General features: G+C 41.1%; 1 protein-coding gene across 2 annotated transcripts in view; it reads right to left on the bottom strand.

Annotated features, from left to right (window-relative positions):
• NRG2 (neuregulin 2) overlaps positions 1-14379 on the bottom strand; it is a 190789-nt gene that overhangs the window by 67375 nt on the left and 109035 nt on the right. The window lies entirely within an intron of this gene.

The raw sequence follows: 14379 nt of genomic DNA, 5'->3' as shown, positions 1-14379 counted from the left end.
AAAATCATTTTCACATAGCATCATAGCACAGTACTAAAATGGACTTTAGTTGGACCTTATTATGGAAAGAAACATAAATAGTTTTAGATATTATGTGAATTTTTGTAAAAACTAAGTTTGACAACATGTGTTTTCCAGTGGGACCAATCTATCAGGGCAACCTGTCTACTCAAATATGGGACGGAGAATATTGCTTTCACTTTAGCCTTCAGCCCCAATCCAAGAGACAGGCAGTCACTTTCACAACAAACTATTTTTGTTTTGCATTTTTCTTTGTCGGTAAAATATAAAAATTTGACAACTTATATGCATTTTCTTTTGTGTGCCCAAAGCCATTTAGATTTTTGACTGTTTATAGTCAAGCATCCTTATTTCTGTCATCAAGGCAGCAAAACAAAGATTTAAAAAATATTTTAAAAAATTATTTCCCATTGAAATAATAACATAACATATGTGCTATAAAAATTGACTAAAATTACATAATACAAATTATAATATCAAGGCAATTAAACGTTCAAAATTTTAAACTCAAGAATGAATATAATGAACATTTTTGTAGCTTAAGTAAAATTATAAATTTTATAACAAAATAACAAAAATAGCTAACATGAAATATAAAATAAAATAATTTTATCTTTAATATGTCTGTAAGTAGATGTTTAAAATTAATATTGTGCCTAAAGCAGTGTTTCTCAACCTTGGCAACTTGAAGATGTCCGGACTTCAACTCCCAGAATTCCCCAGTCAGCATTCGCTGGCTGGGGTATTCTGGGAGTTGAAGTCCGGACACCTTCAAGTTGCCAAGGTTGAGAAACACTGGCCTAAAGGTATAGTATAGATGTAATATACAGCAAAATCATCTATAAAGGAGTAGTGATGACTTATATAATAAAGAGTTAAAAACTTCAATTGCAGCTGGTCAGGGCTTCACTAATGGTGGCAGTGCTCAGGAAGGTCTCCTTGGGAAAATAATTATTTCTCCTGGAAATAATAGTTGGTGTTAAATATATAATAATAGAGGGTGGATTTGATTTAATTCATGATTTAAATCATTAGTAAAAAGGCTTGATTTAAATCAACTTGATTTAAATCATAATTTTAAAGAGCAACTGTCATCTCGGTCCCGCAGAAAGCTCCTCCTCTGATCTACTGTCAACTCACCAACAATTCCATTCACTTTGATGGGACGGCTGGTGATACGGCAGTGACACAACAAGGTGCGGGATGTGGTGGGCAGCAGGTGAGTGAATGTCCACTATCAGGCGCTGCCATGATGGATCTGAAATGACAGGTGCTCTTTAAATGTAAGGACTCATTTTTGCAGGTACCATATTTTTCGGAGTATAAGACGCACCAGAGTATAAGATGCACCAGGGTTTTGAAGAGGCAATTTTTTTTAAAAAAGTAGGTAGGTAGATAGAGGGATAAACAGGGAGAGAACGAGAGAGAAATACAGTAGGTAGGTAGGGAGAGGGAGAGTAGTTAGATAGGTAGGTAGATAAAGGGAGGGAGAGAGAGAAAGAGAAAGAGAGTAGGTAGGTATAGGTAGAGGGATAGAGAGAGAGAAATAGAAAGAGATAGAGAGAAATACAGTAGATAGGTAGGGAGAGAGAGATAGTAGCTAGGTTGGTAGGTAGAGGGATAGAGAGAGCGCGAGAGAGAGAGAGAGAGAGAGAGAGAGAGAGAGAGAGAAATACAGTAGGTAGGTAGGGTGAGAGAGAGTGTGTAGATAGGTAGGTAGAGGGATAGAGAGAGAGAAATATATATAGAGAGAAATACAGTAGATACGTAGGGAGAGAGAGTACTTAGGTAGGTAAAGGGATGGAGAGAGAGAGAAAGAGGGAGAGAGAGAGAGAGAGAGAAATACAGTAGATAGGTAGGTCTTTCTGCTGGCACAGCACTTGATCAATGTAATTCTCATCAATCAGTTAAAGAGCTTTCCAAAAAGAAAAAAAAGTTTTTGCACTTTGCAAACCTCCCCAAAATGGCCCGTTTTTCATGAAAATGGGCCCGTTTTTTCCAAAAAAAGGCATGAATAGCCTTGGGGGAGGCTTGCAGAGTGCTCCTGGGAGCTGCCCCCACTAAAACGAGCAAAAAATGGCCCATTTTTCATGAAAACGGACTCATTTTTTTGTCAAAAAAATTGCATCCATAGCCTTATGGAGGTTTATAGAGTGCCGCTGGGGGCACTCCCCAGCCCCCACAAGCTCTCTGAAAGCATCCATAAGGGTACACATGGCCACTTTGGTTAAGGGGCGGGGCCTCGGGAGGCAAAAAATGCTGTATTCAGTGTATAAGACGCACACAGATTTTCAGCCTCTTTTTTGAGGGAAAAAGTGTGTCTTATACTCCAAAAAATACGGTAGTTAGAATCTTTAATATTATTATTTGCAAACAAAATGAAGGTTTCCTATTTAGCTTTCAGACTTTGGATTCATTGAATGAGTTTACCAAAAATGTAAATATTACAGTATATCTCATGGTACATAATTAAGCTCCATTTCATGCTGAATAAACTAAATTATTAATGTATCTCAAATAGAAATCTATCTTTAAATAGATTTTTACTCCAAAAGCATTTTATTAAAATCAATTTGTTTTAAAAAATCCGATTTAAATTTTTTAAAAATCCAATTAAAAAAATATTTTAAAAATCATCCATTTTATCCACCATGTAATAACATAAAGGTTCCTGATCATGTTGCTTTCCTATTGAGTAAAATAAGGCATATATTATTTGGGGATATATTATTATTTGAAGTTTATAATGAAGCTTTTGAATATATATTTTTCTCATTTTCTTTAATGAGGCTTGGATGACTGTAAAGATGCAAATTACAATACTGGCTACTTGATAAACATGGATGAAAAAAGCATAACAGCGACACATACACTATCTTTGATGAGCCACCATGTAAATTTGATTTTATAAAAGGTTAACAACCCTGTGATAAAATTGGATTGCTAACTTATATTCCACAAAAAAGCTGAAATCAGCAATGTTGGCTTTGTTGGCTGGGAGAGAGGCTTTTGATATAGTGGAATGGAACTTTTTGGAGCAAGTGCTGGCCAAATCTAGATTTTCTTCTTTTTGCATTAATTGGATTGAAATGAGGCACTCATATCCTTTTTCATGGTAATTAAAAATAAAATTATATCTCATCTATCAAAATAGATATGGATTTTTTCCAAGATGACTTTTACCCTCCTTATTTTTAGTTTGATATTGAAATTACTGGCCAGCTTCATGATCCAGTTGAAGGGTATTTGTGGCATAACAGCAGATGGAATCAAACTATTATTATATGCTGAAAATATGTTTTTTCCATACATAATTTTATTCAATATTCCTTTAAAATAAAAACTATGAATTTTGAAAAACGAAAGTGAAAAAGTGAAAAAGTGCAAAGTAAGAAAGAGAAAAAAGAAAAATGAAATTATATATGATATATATTTTAGTAATAATCATGAATAAAATATACCAAAAATTATTAATTTAGAACAATCAGCCTTTCTCAAACTTTATCCTGAGAGAACCTTTCAAATTATTTTCAGGTCTCAAGGATCCTGCGCTTAAAAATAATTTTAAAAAATACAAAAACTTAAGAGTACAATTCACTTCTATCCTTTCTAATCCATGTTTTACAAAGTTTGCAACAGAAAAGGGCCAAACCAGCAGCTATCTCATAGCACGTAAAATTCCTACCATTATCAATGTTAGCACTGCATAGTGTGCAAATTAGGAAAAAAAAATGCTTATTTATTTTTCAATCACAGTCTGTCATATAATCCCTAACAGCCCTAAATGAGAAAGTCCGACTACAATAGTGTAGGAAATTATAGGTTGTTCAGTTCATTGAAATAAGTCTCAAATACTGCCATTACTGTAACTGAAACACAATGGATATTCTCCAACTTACAATATTAATACTTTTGGAACCATAAAACGTAATAACCTCTTTTTATTTTTCTGTTATTTTCTGAATTTAGTTTTGTTTTTTAAATAACATATCACCTACCAAAAAAGAAAGAATCATCTAGATTATGTGACTCATTTTAAAGGGAGCCATTGCAGCATAGGACCACATTATATAAACCAAGTAGTACGTTGAGCATCAGATAAGGAATCTCTTCATTTCTAACAAATTTCATGGGTATCCAATACATGCAAAATAATAGTGTTTGAATTATTTCTAACTTTAAACTAGAAATATGACATAAATACACAACATAGTTTTCCACTGATTATGTACTGGATATTCCAAGTTCTTATTCCATGAGTCCTAATACTCTTTATGTATCCAGTGTAGTGTATAAACAAAACTTGATAATAGTTTAATAATACAAATTAAACATGGAAAATTACAACTTTCTTCTGCAAATTACAACTGAATTTCTATTACTATAATTACTATGTAATTTCTATTGAATTACAGGATAGCAGTATTCCAGTATTTGAGAGGCTGCCACAAAGAGGAGGGGGTCAATTTATTTTCCAAAGCACTAGAGGGCAGGACAAGAAACGAATGGAAACTAATCAAGGAGAGAAGCAACCTGAAATTGAGGAGAAACTTCCTAACAGTGAGGAATTAACCAGTGGAACAGCTTGCCTTCAGATGTGGGTATTTCATCACTGAAAGAAAGTACTGGACAGTCACATGTCTGAAATGGTATAGGATCTCCTGCTTGAACAGGGGGCTGAACTAGAAGACCTCCAAGGTCCCTTCCAGTTCTATCTGATTCTGAAATAAACTTTTGAAAGAGATTATTGTTCTGAAAACACATTTTAGGACTATAGAAAAGTTATGCATAACAAAAATACTCATGGCCAAATATGTATTTTAAAATACATATAGAATGCAATTTGATCACTTAGGAGAAAATGTGCCTATGGAACTGTGCTTCAAGGAGGTGCAGAAGTACACAGTGGAAATGAAAGTGGAGAAAATGTGAAAAATCTGAACTCTCTCCTTAACCCTCAACTGTCAAAAGGAGCTCTCTGCAGACATGGAACTTAGATATGAGAATCCCAGGCAATGTAAAGAAGAAATGAAGTGCTTTAACAGGTCCAAGAACCAGAGTGCGCAGCAATGCATCACAATGGTAATAACAATTTTTTTAACACTGAACATGTGTCTTTTCTGAGCCCTTCAGCAAGAAGGTAAGGAAGCCAGAAAATATCAGATGTGCTTTTAAATATACTGTGATCTGAGACTGCTATGAGGACAAGATTTGTAATCATTTTATACTCCGTATAATCTGCAGAAACCTGCAAGTCAAATACTGCTTATGCATTCTGCCCAATTACAGAGTACCAAGAATACTTAACCAACCAGAGCTTATTCCTGGTTAGTAGCTAAATACTTCATCCCATCCTTCCAAGGATGCATCTCCTTCAATGTTACACTAACGGCATAAATAGTATAATATTTACAACTGCAAAGCTCTGCTTGTGATCCACAAAAGTCCCAGTGAGTTGGAGAACGTGAAGATTGTGAATGGGATAGAGAAAGCAAATGGTCTCAATAGACACTGTGAGTGATAAAACGAGAGTGAAAACAAGTTAAAAAGTAGGATATTATTTTGCCGAGAAGTTGAGACAGGGTCACTATGGAGAGATGTTGTGATGCTCAAATCTGATGTACTAGTGACCTGATGCTGGTGCAATGGTCCGGCAATAGAAACACTTGGCAGTCCATAGTGTCGATGACAGCTCCAAGGTGGAGTATCCTGGTGGTGGGGACCAGATGACTCTTCTCCAGGTTGATGGAGAATCCGTGATCTTGGAGAGTTCTCATGGGGACTTGGAGGTCTCGTGTCGCTTGTGAGTGGGAGGACGACTGAATGAGTATGTTGTCCAGGTAACATTGGAGCTGCGCTGGACAGAAACTGAGGAAAGCTGCTATCACCGCTAATATCTTTGTGAAGATCCTGAGGGCGGAGGAAAAGCCAAATGGTAGGCCCTGTATTGGTAATGTTGGCCTGCATAACAAAATCTCAGGAACTTTCTGTGTGCTCTGCGTATTGGGATATGAAGGTACACTTCCTTGAGATCTATGGATGTTAAAAGATCTCCCTCTCTGATGCAGCCCAGGATTGACTGAAGGGACTGCACCTTGAAGTGTTTGTATGTGAGATGCCAATTGAATTTCTTTAAATCTAATATTTCTCTCCACCCCACCCACCCCAAGCTCTTTGGGATTAGAAACAAAATGGAGCTTTCCTGACTTGCGGGAACTGGTTTCTATGGCCCTGATTTCCCTCAAGTGAAGGATCTCCTGTTCCATGAGAGCCTTCTTGACCTGACAGGAGGGGGTGGGGCAATGAATGAAATGATGAGGTGCAGAGGAGATGAACTCCAGATCAGACTCAGTCGGATGGTTTGTAAAACCCACTGGTCTGATGTGATCCACTCCCATTGGGCATGAAAAAACTGTAGCCGCCCTCCAATGGGAGCCAGTGGCTGGTGGTCACTTATAGCGATGGAAGGGCCTGGAGCCTGACCCCTCTCTCCCGAAAGGACTGCCAGTCCTGGGACCGATCAGCCCCCTGAGCATAGGGACGCTGAAAAGAGGTAGAAATGAAGGCTGATTTGGGAGCACAAAAAGACTGCCTACGAAAAAAGGAGAGTGCCCTGCGTTCAGCTCTCTTGGTGACAGAGGGCAACACTTTCTTTTTATCCTTGTTTTCTATAAGGATCACGTCCAGGGCATTATCCAAATAATTTGCCTCCCTTGAAGGGAGCAGAAGCCAATTTCCACTTGGACCTCATGTCCACATTCCAATGCCACAGCCACAGGAAGCGCCAAGAAGTGACATTGGGTGCCAAGGCTCCGGATGCAAATTTTGAGGCTTGATCTTATTCAAGTCCTGTCTCACTCTAGTGTCCCCAGCCGGGGTTCTAGACAGGAGCTGCCAAAGCCAAAGGAAAGGGGCCCTAGAAAAAAAGGAAGCAGAAGTGGATGTCTTAATCGCCCAAGCTGCTGCCTGGTGTGTTTTATGGCTGGCTTTTTCAGCCTTCTTGTCCTCCAACTTCAATCCCTCCAGAAGTTCAGGAGGAAGGACTGAGGTCGAGGTGAACGCTGCAACCAGGGCATCCACAGGGAGCAATTTTAAGAGCTCCTCCAAGCACGGTTCAACTGTGTATAACCTCCTGTCACTGCCACTAAGGGTGATTTGTGTTCCAGGTTTTGCCCACTGCCATTGAACCACCTCCATAAATAATTCTGGGGTAGGGACAATCTCCTAAACCTGGACAGGTTTATCAAAGAGACCCTGATTTGGATCAGAAGGATTGGAAATACCCTGATCTGTAGTCGAGATACCCATGTGGGTGGAGGCCTTCGCCTTGTCCAAAATGGACTTAAACAAGGTATGCTTAAATAAAGGCTGGCTTGTCAGGCACTGCCTGTTTGTCCCCTCACAAATCCTGCTCCGGCCTAGTTTCCTCACCCCAGATGGAATGCAACCCTTGGGCTGCCTCCTGAAGAATATGATGGGCTGGCACTGATCTGGGAGGTTGACTTCCCCTTGGTGCAGGCCCCCTGCGATGCCTTGGGATATGGCCCCGGCAATAACATTCTGCATCTCTATCGAAAGAAAAGGGCCCTGATCCTCCACTGGGTGAGTTCTTAAGGCTGGCAGAGCTAAGGGGGCCTGAGGAGCCAAGGGCCTCACCGGAATCTGTTCCTCCTCACTCTCTAATGGGCAACCAAACAGACCGACATGGTCTGCTAGGGATGGTTCGGGGGAACCTGTAGATGCCCTAGAGATGTTATGGGGAAAAGCCTGGCCTTCCTCCTCACTTTCTGAGATAGGATGGCTAACAGGCTCTGGAGAAACACCCTGGGGAGAACTATGGGAAACTGCCTCTGACTGGCATTGAACCCTGTCAAATTGCTTCTCCAACTCTTTCTGGTGGCGGAGAGACTCCATATCCTGCCCCTTGGCCTGTTTTTCCTCCTGGGCATGGCGAGGTTTGGCCTTTCATAGAATAGGCCTAGTAGAAGGGCCTGGCTGCTGCGAGTCTTCTAATGTGTACTCACACATGGTTGTGGCCCGAAGCAATCTCAGCAGCAGCCGGTGTGGCTCCACTCACCACCTGGTTGCTAGCGTGGAGCAATGGGTAGATGTGCCTTTCATTGTCAATTTGTGGCCGCAGAGAGAAGAAAATGGTTGTTATTCTTTTTGTCGTGAACCGGACGTGGCTCCCAGTGCCCTTGCAGACACAGAGATCATATGGCTGAGGTGGCCCACAAGCTCAGATGATGCTAATATGCCCCTGAGGTCAGGAGAGCTAACCCGCCGGCAATCTAGACAGGAAAGCACCTGCACGGCTTTCTGTGAGAAACCAAGGCTGGTTGGATCATCAAGAGGCTTTCGCGTGGGAAATTCAAAATAAAAATGGCTGCCACGCTTCGAACTGTGCAGAAAGCCCTGTCCGCAGCCACCTGATTATCTGGCCAGGTGCAGCTGCAATCAGTTTAGTCCTTGCTGCTTTGACAGCTGAGATTTGCAGGGTCATTGCAGTCACATGGGCGTCAGCACTTCAACCCACACACAGACAGTAGAAGCCTTACTCAACAACCGCGAACGCCCAATCAGAGCCCAGGACACTGTGGTGCTTAAGGAAGGAAAATCCAAAAGGCAAAAAAAAAAAAAAACCAACCCCTTCCCAAGCCTGCTCTTAAAGAAAAATTCAATAAAAAAACCAAAAAGGTAAAAAAAGGGGGGGATTTTAAAGGTTGAAGAGCCCAAGGTATCTGCACTAGACTGCAGGAACTCTTTAGATACGTCCACTGAGCTAGACTGAATTGAAAAACTGGATTAAGGACAGAACCAGAGGCATGGCTAAAGATTTGCAATTCAGTCCTGGGCAGATAGGCAGAATTTAACCCATGCTTGGACTCTCCAAGCAGTGCACAGAAGAACATATTTATTTTTTATTGTTAAAATAAATTCCAGAGTGTTGCTATTTAAAGAATATTTAACATCAGATCTTTGCTGCCTGGTTATGTATGATTCTTGAGGTAAAAATTGTAGATGTCTAATAGTCTAATCTCCACTCCTCTAAAGTATAAAAATAGTTGTGTTCCTCTAGAAAGACAAGAAAGACAATGGAAACTCACTATTTTCTCTCTATTCTAACTACAATAATGGTATTCAAAACATTCAAAAAGGAATCTTTGGTTGCTGCAAATGATTGCCAATGTAAGTTATAACTCAAATTTATATCATCTTAAGAAACATCAAGAACTTTTATATATTTAATTGCCTTACCTTGGATTAAATTTGATGTTATTAAAATATTAAAGGATTAAAATATATTACATAGGTGCCTTGGAGTATAATTTAAATATTAACTTAAAACAATGAAAAATGAACAATTTACCTATATATTGCCTGACGATATGGAAATTATAACAGGATATATCCAATCATTGTTCATGTTTATACAATATAAGGAGAAGATAGCAAATAGAAAATATTACAGTTCCTCAAATTATGAATTTTCTAACTTTCATAATTACATAATTACATGGGTATTAGCATAGAAGTCACTGTGAAACCATGACTGTGTTTATGACCTTATTTCAGCATTTATTTTGTAGAAGCCCCTCTCCCCCAGATTTAAATAGTTTTATTCTTAATATTAAGAGAGGCAGGATAGAATATTTCCCCAAAGGAGAAATCGAGAGATGTGCTCTTAAAGACAGAAAGCAGTTCCAGTCTTCCTGCTATAGAAAACTGCCTCCAGCAGATGCTTTAAGTCTTTACATATGGATATTTTGTGCCCATTAAGAAATCTAGGCCAGCCTAACTCCTTCAGCCCAGCTCCCCAAGAGATTAAAAGTAGAAAAACAAAGACTCCTAAAATCTACATTCCCCACCCAAATTCTAAGGACAGGACATGACCTTTAGGACATAGTAGGATTAACCCACCACCATTAGAATAGCAAAAGCCACAAGGCTCACTACATTGCACAACCTCATGGAGCATCTCAATCAGAACCCTATAAAGATCCATCCACTCACTCAGCCATTTGGTCAGCCACCTCAGAAACATTTGCTTCCATCACTGGAAACCAAATAAACCATCTTTCCATGCAGTCAGCCTCCATTTTATTTCCAGCGGCTTTCTCCTGGCTTGCAACCGGACCAGATTTTTCTTCCTACAATTTGTCAATAACACTCCCACATTAAATTATTTTTGATTGTAAATGTTTAGAACATAGAACATTTAAATAGAACTAATATCTACTTATTTGATGCTATGCCGTTTACTTGCCATAAAAATTTACATAATATTTATTTGCATGGCAAACAATTGTTAAAAGGTATTGTTTGAAACAAAAACATCATTCTAGGCAAAACATTCATTTTTGTCACAGAAATCTTTCCTAACAGTAACAGTTTTAATTTCTCCTAGCTTAACATAGTTATTTGGAAATAACATACAATTCCTATTTGTCATAGTAATACCCAGATATTGTTTGAGATTATTTTTTTTACTTTTGAGACTGTTGATTTAGCTATATATTGCTATACTTTTAATACATTTATAAAAAGTATATTTTACATACATATCTCCAAATTCTTTGTGTTTGGGACACTTTATAAGTATTATGGACTTCCGGTTGTACTTCCAGCACTTTCGGAAACCTGGTTCATGAACTCTGCAGCCAGCTCTGATCTCTCCTTATTGAAGGGTCTAAATTTGGACCATAGCCACTCTGTAGGAGTGGTGAAGCAAACGGGGACCACCTAGCAGGTAGAGGGGAGCCACATCTCCCCTCCCAGACTAGGAAAGCCCCCTCAGCTGATGACAGGGAGCAGCGGCAGCAAACATGGCTGCCATGAAGCCGAAGACAGTCCAAAAACCTAACACTGTGCAGGAGTAGAGAAAGTGAGTGGCTTGTGAACTGGAGAAGAGAATATTTTTTATTGAAAAGCGACCCCAAGAAATTCAAGGGAGAAGCATATTGGAACTATTGGCTAGCAGCAGAATAAGTACCATAAAAAAATCAGAATATTTCAGAAGAGAATTTTTTAAAAAGAAAATTGAACTCTCAAAGTGAAGGTGTGGTATTGAAAAGGAAATGGGAGAAGCAGAAAGATAGCTGGACCCAGGGACCGAACCCCCAACCTATTCCAGCCCCAGCCACAATGCCCCAACAGGGAGAACCAGAAGACCTGGGAACAGCAGCTGAGCCACCCGCTTCCTCGCCCCCACTCATGCCTGCAAAAAACCAGCATCAGGTGCAGCGGCTCTGCCCCCCCTTCACAAAGCACTGGGGGAGGGAACCTTGGGAAGCTCGGAGAGGGGAGGGCTCCCCCTTCCAGAGATGATTCCCTGCCAGTAGCAAGACAGGGAAAAGTGCTGAAGGGACAGCTCCTCCAGGAACCTCAGCCAGCAAAGAGACAAATGAAGCTGCCTGGGAAAAGACAAGCTGCTAAATTTGCCAGGCAAGCCTCAGATACGCAAACCCTTTCCCCAGGAATCAGTGGAGGCCCAGCTGAAAGGCCCTTGCCAAGCCCGAACGAAGGAAGCAGTGGGGATGATGAGTGCACCCACCTGCCCCTTTGCCATCAAAGCCAAACTCATAGTGCCTGAGATGGGGGTAGAAGGGGAAGTTGAGGCAATAGGGGTCACAGGTTGCACCCAATGCTTAATCAGCATGTATATCATGGAGCAGCTAGGCATACGCACAAGACCCCTAGCCAACCCCATTCAGTTTGAACAAGTGGATGGGATGCTAATTGGAGGGGCCCCTGCCAAACTAATTACCGACGTGGTAAAGTTGCAGATAGGGCACCACTATGAACTCCTCAGATTCATTGTAGCTCCAAAGATGCATGAATTAATTATCTTTGGGCTTGCATGGCTGGACAAGTGGACATCTACCATAACATTGATCATAAGCTTTGGGCTGCTACCACCCGTGAAGCCAGAGGGCCACCCAGGGACTATCGAACCCAATAAAGCAGACAGCCCAAAGCCTGCAGCCCCTGCAGCAGACACAAAACCCCAGGCATCCAGCAAGTGCGAAAAGAGTACTGGCAGAGGTCTTCAGTAGGGAAGATTGTAACTATCTACCCCCCTCATTGGCCCACCGATTAGCCAATAGAGTTCATACCTGGGCTTACCCTACCAAAGTCAAAAATGTACTCCATGACTCCTAAAGAGATGGTAGAATTAAGTAAGTACATTGACATCAATTTGAAGCGGGGCTTTACTGAACCAGCTAAGTCAGAAGTAGTGGCCCCCATGCTCTTCAAAGAGAAGAAAGATGGTGGAGTACGTCTCTGCATTGATTTGCATGGGATAAATGCCATATGCGTAAAGAACATCTACCTCTACCCCTCATGAAAGATATGTTGAACCACTTGGCTAAAGGCAAGGTGTTCACCAAACTGGACTTGAAGTGGTGTATTACTGCATACATATCAGGGAGGGAGATGAATGGAAGCTGCCTTTAACTGTCCCCTTGGCAGTTTCCAATTCAAAGTTATGCCATTTGGATTACAGGGGGCTCCTGCAGTCTTCATGCAATTCATAAATGAGGTGCTATATAAGCACCTAAACCGAGGGGTGCTCGTTTACCTTGATGACATCCTCTTTTTTTCTATGACCCTAGAAGAGTATGTGAAGCTGGTACGACAGGTCATGGAAAAAATTCTAGCCGCCAAGCTAAATGCAAAATTATCAAAGTGTGAATTCCACAAAACCTCACTAGATTACCTTGGCTATCACATCTCCAGTGAGGGGATAGAGATGGACCTAGGGAACGTGAAAGTGATGTTAGACTGGAAAGCCCCAAGCACCCGCAAACAGCTACAAAGCTTTCTTGGATTTACTAACGTCTATAAGCAAGTCATCCTGCCTTTTGCAGAAGTTGCCCTGCCATTGACTGAACTGTTAAAAACAGAACCTTCCCTGACAAAGCCAAAGGCAAACCAACCTATTGGGTGGACAATGGACTGTCACAAAGCATTTGAGAAATTACAATGGCTCTTTGCTCAAGAGCCCATACTGCAACACTCCGACCCAGAATAGCAATTCATAATCCAGACAGATGCGAGTGATGTGGCTGTAGCGGCAGTGCTGTTGCAAAAGAATAAAGAAGAGCACCTCTTGCTGTGTGCTTATGTCTCCAAAAAACTCACTGCTACTGAAAGGAGGTCGGCCATTTGGGAGAAAGAATCATATGTGGTCAGATGGGCCCTACTCACTTGGAGACATTTCCTGGAAGAGGGGATATGCCATTCGAGGTCTGGACTGACATAAAAATCTAAAAGCCCTCAAAAGTCCCGAAAACTGTCCCCAAAGCAAGTTCGCTGGGCACAATACTTCCAAAGGTTTAAATTCGAACTGAAGCACATCCCTGCAGGGAAGAACTTGCTGGCAGATGACTTATCAAGAAAACCGCAATACGGGTGTAAGAAGGAAGAAGTGGTTGATCCCATCTTTCCCCCTTCCCACCAAAAGGCAGCCCAAGTCACCACCAGAGGCCAGACTAACCAACCGCCTACCCTAAGCCAGAACAAGCTGACCGCAGCAATGAAATCGGCACTGCCAGTAGACCCCTGGCTTAATGACAACAAGGACATCCTGACGATGAGAGATGGCTTAGCCTGGAAAGGATCCAAAACGTACGTTCCCACAACCTTTTCCAAGCAAGCCCATTTTATTGCTTGCTCAAGACTACCATCTGCAAAGAAGCTAGCAAAAATGCTTGTTAAACACATTTACCACCTGCACGGAGTACCCAGGAGGATCATCTCAGACCGTGGAGTTCAGTTCACCTCCAAGTTCTGGAGAGAGTTCCTGAGGTCCACTGGGTCCACACAAGAACTTAGCTTGGCTTTTCATCTGAGTACAAATGGGGCAGTGGAAAAAGCCAATGAGATGGTGCAATGATAGATCCGTTGTTATGTGGATTACCAGCAAGACAACTGGTCAGATTTGCTACCTTTCGCCGAAGTCACGTGCAACAATGCTGTCCAGAGCAACACTGGATTAACTCCTTTTCAAGTTACCAGTGGCATGGAATTTGTTCCCATGCCTGAACTGCCCAGAGAACCCCCCTCTTCCATGTCTCTGACTGAATGGATGGACGCTCTTAAAAAGGGGTGGAAAATATGAAAAAAAACTCTGGCAGAAGCAGCAGAAGAGTACAAGAAACAAGCTGATAAACACTACTCGCTCCATGGACCTTTATGGGGGATAAAGTTCTGTTGTCTACCAAATACACAAAGTTAAAAATGCCTAGCAAGAAATTAGGCCCAAAATTTTTAGGTCCGTTCCAAATAGTGAAAATAATTAACCCAGTTACGGTTCGGCTCAGTCTGCCCAGAATTCTAGGAAAAATCCCCCCC

This window comes from Thamnophis sirtalis, unplaced genomic scaffold (genome assembly GCF_051295495.1).
Source record: "Thamnophis sirtalis isolate CommonGarterSnake01/CBP01778 unplaced genomic scaffold, rThaSir2_p1.2 scaffold_8, whole genome shotgun sequence".
Lineage (NCBI taxonomy): Eukaryota > Metazoa > Chordata > Lepidosauria > Squamata > Natricidae > Thamnophis > Thamnophis sirtalis.
The sequence above is the reverse complement of the archived record's forward strand: the minus strand, read 5'-3'. Positions and strand labels throughout refer to the sequence as shown.